General features: G+C 38.1%; 2 protein-coding genes across 4 annotated transcripts in view; both read left to right on the forward strand.

The window, feature by feature from the left end:
• The window catches only part of LOC143353574 (putative fatty acyl-CoA reductase CG5065), a 170,181-nt gene that overhangs the window by 27,510 nt on the left and 128,680 nt on the right, over positions 1–13,991 (forward strand). The gene's annotated exons all lie outside the window — the stretch shown is intronic.
• The window catches only part of LOC143353575 (putative fatty acyl-CoA reductase CG5065), a 66,831-nt gene that overhangs the window by 16,856 nt on the left and 35,984 nt on the right, over positions 1–13,991 (forward strand). The window contains exons 1-2 of one of the 3 annotated variants that reach the window (XM_076787011.1): positions 9,842–10,012; positions 11,517–11,557. The gene's annotated coding sequence lies outside the window, so the exon portion shown is untranslated. Of the gene's footprint in view, positions 1–2,223; positions 2,313–9,841; positions 10,013–11,516; positions 11,558–13,991 lie in introns of those variants that run through there. The other 2 variants (XM_076787012.1, XM_076787014.1) reach the window with 2 other exon arrangements.

Genomic DNA, 13,991 nt, shown 5'->3' on the forward strand with positions numbered 1-13,991 from the left:
TACGGGACATTTATATCGTGGCTTTTAGAAACTCAGTTATTTAACGCTTCTAATAAAGATTTGTTAAAAAATAGTCGGGAAACGATATTTAGGAAAGCACCATTTTCGAAGTACAATAGGTTTCCACGCGACGAGGTGTGGATTAATGTAGATGAGTTTGATATTTTTCCCTTAGTTGCTGCAATTTTCGGTGTGCTCGATCATCTGGACAATTCCAATCACATTGTCTATATGAAAAACACCTTGATAACTCAATGCGAGAAATTACGTAACGTAACGCGCCCGGAACAGTTTACATCCAATTCACATATGTATTGCCGTTACTCTTTTGAGTCAAAATTCAACCTAACATGGAAACCTAAACCACCGTCGAAATAGTTCTTTATGTAAGCTGGTTACCGTTCTATTTAGAAGTCGAATAGATTAGTAGTTGATTATTTTATTTGACATTGTCCTTGCATTTAATTCGTAATTGTACCGATTTAAGTTCAGCTGTGATAGCTTATTATATTTGAAAATGTTATTGTTCGTAGTATGAACGAGTGTGAACACTGTCAGAACCGTAATCGCCATTACACAGCGGATATTCTTATCTTTATTTTTCTTTTTGAAACTTGTTCGACAGAGTTCAGCGTTCTTTTAACTAATATTGTAAGGGTCGAAGCGTTAGCTTTAATGTAAAAAGAAAACTTGGTTGCCACTAGTTGCTATTAGGACAGCGATTTTTGTTATTTTCGTTATTGTCTAAGCAACGCGTCAGCAATCTAAAGCGACATATTTTTTTGAATTCTGCTTGTAGCACTTGAATCTTTTCAAACAGCGCGTTTCAAAAATTCATTGTCATATTTTTGTTGTTTCAGAAATGTTTATACTGAAAATTTTAATGTTTCTTATTCACTGATTTTTGTACGCAGCACATTTTATTTTGTCATATTTTTATGGTTTCATGTATCTACCAAATAAACTGAACATTTTTTTCATGAAAATTTGTTTGTTATTTGTTGCCACTGCATAAAAGTTTCACCAGCAAACCTAGCGTTACATTCCTTTTACAGTATATTATCTCCGTAAGTGTCGCACCGGTGTCTACCGTAACTGTGAAAATTTTATCCCCACCACTGGGGGAACGGGCGAGGGGTCGAGTATCGGCGAGGCGCACCTAAATGCAAGCGAAGAGTATGATTACAATATACGACTGTTACGGAGATACTATTCATTGTTTTGTGTACGGATGAGCATAACAGCGAGAATTCGTCAACTCTGCGCCCTTCAAAAACCGACTCGGCCCTCGTTAGAACACTTCTAACATCGCAGAATGTTATGAAAGAGCACTTAACATACCACATGACCGAGTGGAATTATAGTTCGCGGGGACATTGCGTTAAACTTCGTTCATGGAGCACTGTCGGCGATATAGTGTACTGGCTTTTATAATTTACGTACCTTTTCTCTGTCGGGTTACTACATTTCGAAGCATTCAGATCAAGGTGGTCGAGTGGCTTTTCCGTTCGGGAGTAACGAACTGCCCGGTCGTTTAGGTAATCGCACGTGCGGAACGTAATTAGCCGAGTGATTTGACCGTTCCGAACGACGGATCATCATTCGCGCGAATTGACCGGCGTAGGTTACGGGAGAAGTGGCTAATCGCGGTTACTTAAGCCACAATTGCATTAAAACCACAATAAAGGATGGTATATCTATATAAGTCGAAGATCGTGCAACGAAACAGGCAACCAATCGTGGGATCTGCTTTTCCACTTCCTCACTTCGCATCTCCCCACTCCCTAAGCTGCTTCAGATATTATGTAGCCACCATAATCCCCACCACGAGTCCCAGAACCTTCCAACAGCTCGTGGTGGGAATCGCTACTGTGCAACGAACGAGGTTCTACCGTATTTTAAATTTTCGAGATCACTTTCCCCAATTTTTAGGAGTCTATCAGACGAACTATTAAACTTTCTGTATTAGGATTTTGCACACATGTTGGGAGTATCTGAAGTCCACAAGTTATCTTTTTTAACTAAATATAGGCCTTTTATAGGCCATGTTTTGAAAAAGAAATTGTCTTCCAAAGAAAGTGTTAAAAACCTCGATTTAATGGAAATGGAAAATCACAATATCTCCTTAACCGGTGTCTGAATATGATTGACGTTGTTTGTTTATCTGATAGCGGAACGGAAGCAACAAAATCCGCCATAAAACGTGTTCTTCCATCTTTCTAGGCAAAAGTTCATCAAAGGAGGAAGACGTGTATGACTTGGGCAGGAGGAGCTTCCGGGCGGACGACCTATGACCTTTTTTGATCCTCGAAGTGAGTGGAACGTACTCTTAATGTATAACTGCTTTTTTTCATCGTTGGTGACCGCTGCTGACCATTGCATATTAACTTCTAAGTTTGTTATTGCGCGTAAGGTTGATGAGTGAAGATTCTCGAGGCGCCGTGTGTATGTGAACGTTTTAACCTTTTGCAATGTATTATATAGTTAAATTCACGACGATGATTTCGAACAGCAAATATGAATGGTTTTTATTTCTACCAAATCGAAATGCAATTTATAGTTTCGTCAGAAGCAGACGTTAATGGGAATAATATAACAACATCATTCAATTCTTTCGTCATAAATGCATAAAATCCGAAGTTTTCAATACCGTGTGCATAGTAATATTAAAAACCTCATAGTCCTTGAACGATTGTTTTTGTATCACCCGGTAAATGCGAGTTTCCCGAAACAGTTATAGTGCTTCAATAAACACGAGTAAACGGACGTCACAATACATACATACCTTGATTATTGTTTCGGTGACGTTTCGTTTACGCGAACCTCGGGAAACACCATTCATGACGCTTCAGTATATTTATTTTTACTTCACCTTGCATGGCACCTACACTGACTCACAGTAATACATATTCGGACGGTTTTAGAAGGACGTTAACTTTTGTAATATTCGACCACACGACTGGGATGATTCATTTGAGATGTTAGAACAATTAATTTACTGCTCAACTAATTTACTAAATTTTCAGAATATGCATAATTGATACAGATCTACAAAATGTACATAGGCCCACATCAAAAAGTTGCAAACAATAACTATTCTCTCTGTAATTCCGGTAAATTGCTTTAAAATTTGTTCACGCCATGTACTAAACTAATTGTTCTAAATTCTCAAAAAAAAAAAAAAAATCTAAGTCGTACGGTTCAATCTTAAAGAAATTTGCCGTCCTTTCAAAAGTGTCCGAATATTACTGTGATCTAGAAACACCAATGACGATACAGTGCGGTCCAATGTAGTGGTAATTCTCTCAGCGAATAGCGGGAACGCGCCTGACCGAACTGTGTGCATCTGACCAATCAGGCGGCTTCTTTGCGACGCATTCTTTTCGCATTTCTTCCGAGCATCTTCGTATGAGACGCGGACTGCACGTCACGGGACTCCGACGATTCTTTTCGCGACACACGGTACATACGAGTTCCGGGAAGTATCGGCTTACTTAGTAATGATAATTCATTCTCAGTTGATTCTAATTATTGCTTTATCGATTCATTTTTTCAATTTATAGCGTCGAATATTTCTTTCAATGCTAATTATACAAATAAATTCTGAACGTTGACACGCATAACGATATCGTGCGTAAAGCAAATGATAAATTAAAAAACAAACGGAAGGGCGTAACATATCGATAACACACTATTGTTGTGACATTTTCGTTTAGTGAAATTTACGATGCGTTTTTCAAAGGTATATTGCCGCTTGATATCAAGCCATTAGAACATAATTGCTGCGCGTTAGGGAGCTCCGGATGTGACATGTCGGTCACTGGTTCGTTAAATGCACGCCCCTTTCGGGTCCAGTGCAGTTACGTCTCGGTATTTGCGAAAGAGATGTGCAATTATTTTTCTTTTGAACTTTTTTTTAAATTTACAATACAGTAGAACCTCGATTAGTTCGGATAATCGAGGTTTTACTATATCGTGGATTAAACGAGTAAATATGATTCAAATTGTCTCGTGTTTGGTATCCTTTTAATTGGAAAATTATCGCCAATATGTTGGTAAACGTTTCATAAAAGTATCATTAGAGATAAAAAAGTTTTGACATTGGATTAGCATGCAGAGTAAGAGAGTCGATGGCGATTCGTTGTGGAAAATTAGTTTCTACCACAACGAAATTTGTGCACGTGTGTCTTTAGGTTTCACGTTCGAATAGATTACCTAAATGCGCACGTCGTATTTATTATTTGCATTGTGATTAGTTGAGGAATACATTTCGACTGAATTCGCTGAATGAATAGGGACTAATTCAAAATTTGCATTTTTGCTGACGGTTATAGAGGTGCGAAGCACATAAGTTCATTTACGACTGTTTGAAGAGTTGCAATTGTTTAGTTAAACGTGCAATTGTTGGAATTTTTATCCTCAGAATTCGTTCTTAGAATCCTTTACCTTGTTTTTCACAGTTTGCTTTTCGCATTCAGTTGATCGACTGAAAACAGTATTGTTTAACCTGTTTACATAGTCTTAAGCTTCTAAATGCAAACGATAGTAAAAAGGTTTTTACAGACATAAAGAAAAAATCACGTGGAAGAAATAGACAAACAATGGAAGACTAAATGGTATGTATAATGTACAAGAGCAGTACAGATAATGATGAAGTAGCTACAGACGACTGTGTGTGCTTCTAGTTGAACTTTACTTAAACTTTAAACACAACCGGTTAAATGACCGGATTCACATTATTTACTCCATAATTATTGAAATTACAAACATACTTCCACTAGAAATTATTAGATAAATTTCTTCATACCAGCATATTGTTACAAAAAAAAGCGAAAATTCTAAATAAATTCAGCTGTGCACTTTTATGAAACAACGTATACCAGGCTATTGATATATTACACTTCTTTGCAGACGAAGTTACTTAATTCTAATTATACGTAACGCGTGATTATGCGACCAATTGTACGTTGTCCGTGTTACACACGTAGGTAAAAGGGATCAAGGTATCCAGTACAATGGCACGGGTTACTAAACGTTCCTTCCAGTATGCAATCCGCCGAAAACGTATCGACAGCTTGCACAACGCAACATTTTATAACTCACCATGACCGGAATATGAATGTGGTCAGGTTCATCGTCGATGCATTGCCAATCTGTTCTACGTTCGATGTGTTTTTATGCTAATTCATTTTGCGTATACCAATTTCGGCTTTCCACTTCTAAAAGACTGAATTTCTAAAAGACTTCAAGATTTTGGTATTTATATGGCTTGATCCGGATTAGCGTGAAGGATTTACCTCGGATAAGTGCAAGCATAATCAGCTCGTGGCATGTTCCGTCGAATCAACTCGACCGATTCCCCCGCGCAATGCGATTCTCGGTCGACCGTCGAAGTCAACGTTACAAATTCACGACGGGTCACTCGCTACTCTAACTCGAATTTGTTTATTGATAACAACACACCGTAACAGCGTCACTAACCACGCGACGACAACTAGACCGCGGCTTTTATGCATTTGTGACAAAAACGATTGGATCAAATGCAAAACAGCGATTTCAAAATGTGTTTATATTAAAGTTAGTAAGAAAATGAAAGATGGCGACATATTCTTCTTCGTTCGAAATACGAGGAAAGCCGGTCCCGAGCCATCTCCCTGTATCGAACGAAAGAAAACTGCAGTGAAATATCGGCGCGGGTCAGAAATGACTCCGGCGTAGGCCTAGAAGTGTGTAGCGTTCGAATAAAGGGTTGAAAAGTTCGTACTGTTGCGAATCGCGTTTAGAATCGGCACAATCGTGGTTAGATTCGCTTTCACCGCTGAGCTATCTCCACGCGATGCCTCAATAGGATAATTGCCCATTGTACGGAAATTAGATGTTCATTAGCGAACGTTAATCGTCGTGTTTACATTCTCTCCGGCAGTTCTTGCGATGCGTGCGCGATTGTGATGCGTCATCAGGTTCGAGGTACTCGCACCGGGTTTCCGCAGAAACAATTCGCACCCCGGCTAAGCGTGAAATTTCTGAAAAGTCTCGGTCCTTCTCCATTGTTCGATTCGCGGCGTGTTTCGGCTTGTTGCCGCTGGGAAAACATCACTAATTGATCGGTCATGTTGCGACAAAACAGTGACAGTGAATTTCGCGTCGAGAAATGACTCACCGCGGTGTTTATCGATGCCTTTAGGAACCGATCGTCGAGTATGAACAATCATTTCTCGGGGGAAAACGGGGTTCGCATCATTTGCGTTTGAGGGGTCAAATCAATTTTTAAATATGAGGGCGAGAGGATATTTCGGAAACCATAATTATTTAACACTTGATTTTATTTGGATTTTTTAAACATCTTTGAAATCCTACCAGCATGTTTTGAGGAGAACGTTTTTTCATATCAGCACAAATAAAAATTAATTAATAAATGTACTCTTTGTAAATTTAAAGACACTTATTCAAATGTTTTTTGATTGAAGCTAATATTATTGTGTCAGTAATTCTAGGATCTTATAATTAGTCAACAAATGTAACAATTACGTATTACTATTATATTTATTAGACTCAATTTAACTAGCCGGAGTTCAACATATACACGGATATAATTACAAACATTAAAAGCAGAATGTAGTAATAGTACGCTTCGGACTTGAAGTGAAGATTATTTTTTAATTATGAAAGCGTTCTGTACATAGTGGAAAGGAATTTTCGCATGCAGGTAGCGACTCTATTGAAGTAATTATTAACGAACCATCGATAATTACCGGAAACAATATAGTGCATTGCATCACGACTATCCTGTTTACTTTCGTACCTAGTGCATGTTTCTGCGGACATAGTTCGAAGTTTAAACAAATGCATCTGCTTACAAAATGGATTTTTCCCGTGAAATGCCGATGGAGGATTTCCATGAAACTTTTTCAGTTGTTTCGGGTTGACGGGTTCTGTTGTTGCTAGTGTTAAATAGCAACTAAATTGTAGTTACGTAGCAATTGAATAAAAAATATTAGAAAAACTTTTACAGAGGACAATTACAGGTTAATTCCTATTATTTCATTGATTCGTGGTAGCCAGAGAGTGTCCAACACTTGGATAGCCACTACCGTTAAGTTGACTTGATACTGAAGTGTATGGTTATACCGACTGTCCTACATAAAACCACAGCGTTTGGAACACTTATCCAGGTGACGTCATAACTGTTTTTATTCATAGTCGTGTTCAACTTTCAGTTTTGCGACACATTTAAATGACCGTGTGAATTTGTTGACAAATTAGTTCGATTAAAGGTTAAACTTCACCTTGGCAACCCAGAAATTGCGTTTCCCGGAAGAAACGCTTAAAATCCCTGAACTTTACCCACGCATAACTTTTGAACCGGTGAATTCCTAACATTAAAACTTGGATTCTTGTCATTTTCTCGTCAAAATCTACAGAATTATATTTAAAAAAGTTAAAAATTTCTGGGTTGTCAAATTGAAGTTAAGCCCGACTAATCTACTTGATGACTTTGTGTCACTTTCCTCTTTCTCTCAATTTCTTTTAACTCCGCGTTTCATTGCTGGTGTTATGTGGCACATCATGATATTCCTAAAGTCCGCGTACTTTCCTTCGACAAATTGTTTAATAAATTTAAAAAATCTGCAATTTCCAAGGAGGGATAGTTCTATTGCTAAGGAGAGACTGTTGTAGGTTCTTTCAAATTTCGCACGTGAAACTTTCGTGATATTATTTGTACTTCAGTTACGACGAAGAAACGGAGGAGGAGTAACAGTATAAGCAGACAGATGAGAACAAAATCACTATACTGTGTTCCTCTCTTCTTCAGACGGAAGTATTCAGAAAGGACGTCGCGCGTGGGTTTCTGCTCACATATTGCAAGAATATTATGGTTCTTCGGGTTCGCTCAACATCAACCTTGTACCTCATTTTATTGGAACAAGTAAATAATCTTCTGAATTGTTTCGTCATTTCGTTTGGGGTCAAACGATTTTGTAGTCAAACAAACGCCAAGTCGTGATCATTTCGCATATGTTTTTAGCACGTTTTCTACGGCTTGAAAATTAAATAACTCGACAAATATTGAATCTACAATAGCAACTGGACTAGGGAGAACTATTTACGAATATTATTTAATGCGAGCAAGTGAGAACATTCTGTCCCATTGTTAATGGCTCTTTCGTTCTTCAGAAATAACAATAAGCAGTAGACTCCTACATAATGCGATAAAAAAGTTGTTTAAAAAGTATGTCGGTATCTTTTGCGGTGGCAAGTGTACTTTCAGACAATGTCTTGTATATTTATTGTCGCATCAAATGCATTCGGTGACCTGTCCATTAAATGAACACCTTTCAAAAAATTAACATAATTAGCACGAAACGAGCAAATAACATTTATGATGCTCTCTTCACATTGAAGTTTATCGTATACTGATTCTATTATAAATTCATAGATGTCTGTCGCATTTAAACGTATTCTAAGTAAACATTGTTATCGCGAGATCAGTACATAATTTGTATTTACAGGTGGTTTAATTATCCCGTGGTAAATTTGTTTGTGCAATGTAAGTTTAATCTTATGCCAGATTTTGAACACATTCCCGACCGCTGACGTGAATTCACGTAATTTTAAATTGTATTCCTGATTGCCGCTGACGTGAATTCACGTCATTTTAAATTCTGTTTCCGATTGCCGCTGACGTGAATTCACGTCCTGCAATTTTTGTTTCTGAATGCGCAAACATTAGGCGCAGTAATGGATTTAAATTTAAATTATTAAGTAATTTAATAAATTAATTAATCCTTGCTTTAGCGATACAAGTTTGCGGCAACCAACTTCAGAATTTCATTATTTGGTACTCATTGTTAGAAATTGTTAGAATTTATTCATTATTTCATTATTTGGTCATTGTTATCCGGTACTCAGTGTTAGAAACGGAAAAAATTTGCCGGTCGCGAATGTGTTAATGCAAGCTCTAATCATTATCAATCATAATCAAATATTGATCGTAAAGAGGAGGATTGAAGCTTCAAATCTACGACAATTTATTGTCCATTATCGTACTATTTTTATTAAAAAATTACCGAAGAAAGTATGAAATTTCGACGTATGTGCTTTAAGCATTCGTTATTTTGCCAATTTCCAAGCTAAATATAATCAACGTAAACAACCATATCTATTTTCTGTGTGAACAATGGATCAGATTTATGGGATGTTTACCAGTGGGCCCATTTCATTATTAACACCAGAACTGTCAAGCTCTTAACGAGACTAACTCCTTTACGATAACAACAGAATTGAATTTATCTAGATTTCACTGGTTGTTTACGGTAACATGTTTACCAAAAAATTAAGAAAATAACTTCACGAAAAAATCTGAAATAACCCGACCGTCTGTGATCTATTTTCAAATATTTCTGACAGTCAGTGCAGCCCAGTGGTGTAGGGTTCGCGGGGTTAATCGAGAGTTATGATTTATAAAAAAAGAAAATGGATTTCATATTAGGCTACTTTACCCTAAAGTGTCAAACCAACAGAGGAGTCCGAACCGAGTGTTTTGATCTTGTTGGACGCGGTCGGCGACGGATGATTTGCGGCTCGGGAGGGCACGGTACGTCATCTTTCGTTTCCCGTCTCAAAGTTCATCGCAGGATCGTGCACGGAGAGTGTTTGTTGTCTCCTGTTGGCGTGCACACGACGTGTAGATGAGTCAATAGCATAGTAATCGGTGGGGCCCGGGTTTGGTGGGGGAACCTGTCCCGGCCTCTCACGCGGTCAGGTATAAGGAACTCCGGTTGGTCCCAGGTACGCTCAGTCCTACCTTTCGTTAGTTCGCTGGCTCTTACAAGTGGCTGGCCCACATATCATCCCCTTAGTAATCCTCTACACGCGTTCCCGTTCGCGTCGACGCTCGCCACTCAGGCCTGAAAACAGAGTTTTGTCTGGGACGATCGTGCGAAACGACAAAACGCAACACAACCCTGAGATTTTACCGCGCCCGGATATTATAAGACACGTCATTGTCCCGGTGAGTTGAAGAAACACACTTTTTTCCGACGGACACGGTGGCCGCGAAGACACTTACCCGCGCACCGCGAGATCGCGTACAGTGTTGTTGGTTTATCTTGTGGCATCGTTTTATCTCCGATCGGTCCGGTTACGCTCCACGAGATCGCTTTGGTGCTCTTGATCTCGCGAATTCACTCGATGATCCATAGAGTGACGGTATTATTATCAATTACTATTAGAAAGTACGCTCTCGAATACTGAAAAACTGAAATTCATAAATATCTCGAAAGTGCTTCGGTTGGACGTTGCCAGTTTTGATCATTTGCCAAATCGATTAGCCTCCTCCCGAAATAAAAAGTAGAGGAAATCGATGGAATAGCTAATTAACCGTTTCGGAAACAAGCGGCGTGATCCCGTTCTGTGCTCGACACTGACAATCGCAAAAATCAAAAATTCTGTAAATCCAAAATTAAATGATATAATAAAATATCTACTGAAAAGATAATTGTCCTTTAAATTTGCACTTTCTAGATCTTAATTTTTAAATATGGACAAACGATTCCGTCGCCTATGTATGGGTGTCACCGTTGGCAATTTTCGATCGGATTTTTGCGAAGACCCGTGGCATTGAAACAGTTAATGACGAAACTTATTCTAAATGTGAAATGTAAAAATCATATACTTTGACAGTACTTACAGTGTCAAAAACTGGAACAGTGGTTAATCGATTTGGCTTGTGAACGGCTCGATTAACGCTAGAACTACCGAGCACTAAAAGTGACTAGCTTGTGTTGCCCTTTGAGGGGGCATTCTTCTGTGAACGTTGCGAAATTTAATAATTTTCATATTTATCAGAGTGATTATACGTTTATCGTTATCACTCTTTATCTTCCAATGGATTTAACTACTTTTTCGTCGTACAGAACGACCTTTTTATACAGGTCTTCCTACTCACAGTAAAGTTTTTATATCCTCTTTGGAGCCAAGAACTCGGGCCAGTTTGGTAGTTTAGCTACTTCGCGCATTAGCATAAATACCACCGGCAAAATTTTATTTGCAATAAAAGCAGGACGACTGTTAGCGTGCTAAAGAATTCGACTGGGGCTCTACTCGGCATTTAAGCGTCGAATTATAGTTGGTTATACATAAAAAAAATTTAGTCCAGAGAAAACGTAAATTGCAGAATGAAATCGAACTGGACAGATTCGTTCAGCTCCTTTTGGGGTTCAAAATAATATTTTTACGATGGTGAATGTACATCGTTCAGTTTCAGAAAATATAATATATTTATCTAAATTTAAAAGAAAACCTTGTGATTCTGGAATCTCTAATAGTATTATATCAGCTAGATAATAATATATATCGTAGGAGTATGATTTCTAATTTTTCATTAATTAAATTCATAAAATGAACGTAGTTTTGTAAATCGCGATAAACGTTTAGCTTCTCCCTTATATGGTATTGGATATTTAATAGTGACTCTGACGTGTGCATTCTGTTTTTTGTTCGTTTTCCATGGCCAGGCTGACAAGTGCAAACCTAATCTTCGATTGTCACGGAATGGGTAAGCGAAAGAATTAATTTATTTACTATAAATATAATGTTCGCGACAAAGACTTTCCTTAAAAGAATACGATATCACATTTTTAATTGATTGAAATATTTAGAAAATCATATTTTCAAGAAGCGATGCAATTGCATTAGTCATCGCTGCGCTAAATTGAGATTATAGCGCTCTTTAATTGTGCAGCTTTCTAAAAGATATTTAAACACACATACGTAACTAAAATAAATTATTTTAGCGCAGTTTTTCAATGGTTGTGCACAATCTGATGTAATGATATTGCAATCGAGACAGTGGCAGCTCGTGTACGAATTACTCTAAGTGTTGATGCTTTTCAAATAGTGCAACTTTCATGTGCACTACTGCGCACGGTACACTGGAAACGTTTGTTGCATCACTCGGCTACTAAACTATTCCTTACATGACTTGTATTAATAATATTCTGGCACTAACTAAACCACATATTCGTTGGAGAACTAACGCCTAATGCATTTCCCATTATTTTGTTAGGAATGTTCCAATTTCTTATTATTCGTATGATACTAAATAAAAAAAAAAAAAAAATTGAATAGCTCCAGAGAAACTATTCAATAAAAGTTGATTCATACAGTTTATTATAACTTGGTATTTTATAGTTGAATGCGTGAACGTCAAACGGTGCTCCTTTAATCATTCATAACTCGAAAAGTATTCTACATTTTCATAAAACGAAAAATATTAATTTAAAATTTGAAGCAAGTCGGTCGTAGGGTTCAAGAGATTTTTTGTCGGCCAGGTGGGAAAATACCATTTCTAGAAAAACCCAAAAGAAGTTCCAACTTATTAACGCATTCGCGACCGTTGACGCGAATTCACGTAATTTTAAATTCTATTCCCGACTGCCGCTGACGTGAATTCACGTCCTGCAATTTTTGTTTCTGAATGCGGCAACATTAGGCGCATTAATGGATTGAAATTAAAATTATTAAGTGATTTAATAAATTAATTAATCCTTGCTTTAGCGATACAAGTTTGCGGCAACCAGCTTCAGAATTTCATTATTTTCGCCGGTACACAGTATTAGAAACGGAAAAAATTTGCAAAATTTGTAAGAGCTCTTTCAATTTTTCGATTTTTTAAACACTGGTGGCCTTCATATTCGGCAGATTTTGCCTGAAATCTCCATCATCGAGTCCGACTCGATGTTGCATGCCAAAGGGTTTAACGTAGACGATGTCTGTTTCGCCTAGAGATTTGTAGCCTAGATGCAATAAGAGTTAAACGATTCAGGAAAATGGGAAAGACTCGTTTGGCAAGCTTTTCAGCGAAAGAAGAGCCAGCGAAGAGAATTACTCGGACGTTTCGAAGGTAGTTGCGAGTCGCAGTTCCTGGTTAACACGAACACGTTCGCGAGGACGGCGCTGAAGAAATTCCCGTCATTAAATTGTGCTACAATTATCCTTTAGTCTGTTCGGCCCGAATCTCGAGTTACCAAGCAAGGTTTCTCGAGTGTTCACGAGGCTTCGTGCATCGTGCGCATTCTCGAACACGAGGACTCTCCTCCGAGCCGGAAATTTGTAGCAACGTGACGGGATAAGGTGGATCATGCACGTAGAGCGGACATCTCTGCGGAAACGCACTTTACTGGAATAAGAAACCGAGAGAAAAAAAAGGCAGTACCCGCGAATTTAATCCATGACGACTGGCCTAATCGCGCGGTTAAGGAGGAAATTTCATCGCAGTGGCTGCCGCTTGATGACTGCGGCCGCCGACACCGGGGCTCTCTTAAGGGTCATTGGCCACGGCATTGATACGGCTCGATCACTGGATCGACGCATGCTCGCTACGGATGAACCGGCGAATAAATCGCGGTCGAATTAATTACACGCTAATACGACCGATTACAATATGGCAAACTAATTTCCCGTTTCCGCGAACGTTTACGTCACAACTTCCGGTCAACGATGGTGCTCATGATCGATTAATAATAGACTGCAAATGGATTTTTTTATGCAAATTCCTGCCGCGATTTATTCTTATTGCGAGGCACGGCAACTGGCGTTAAGGGGACATTGCACTTTCTCGGGTCGGGAATTTTAATCGTCTTTATGGGACTGATCAAGTAATGAAAAAACATTTTTTGAGTCCGCAATTTTTTGACGTATACCTTAGGTCTGCGAATACAAGAAATTTTTCTTATGTAATTTTGTGAATGATTATTTTAGAGGTTTTTTGCAGCCTCGTGAGAGTCATTTTAAAAATTTTGCACGTCTAAAAAAAAAGAAATTATTCTTAAAAAAGAAAGTATGTTTTCGTGTGTTCGTATTTTTTATTCGATCTTGTAATCGTAGAGAAATATAGAAACTAACATTTTTACATAGCAACATGGAAATTGGTCTATTGATTTTGATTTGCAATCAGAACAGCGTAATTGTTTCTTCTAAAAATCGTACAA

The sequence above is a fragment of the Halictus rubicundus genome, chromosome 4, assembly GCF_050948215.1.
Source record: "Halictus rubicundus isolate RS-2024b chromosome 4, iyHalRubi1_principal, whole genome shotgun sequence".
NCBI classification, from domain to species: Eukaryota; Metazoa; Arthropoda; class Insecta; order Hymenoptera; family Halictidae; genus Halictus; species Halictus rubicundus.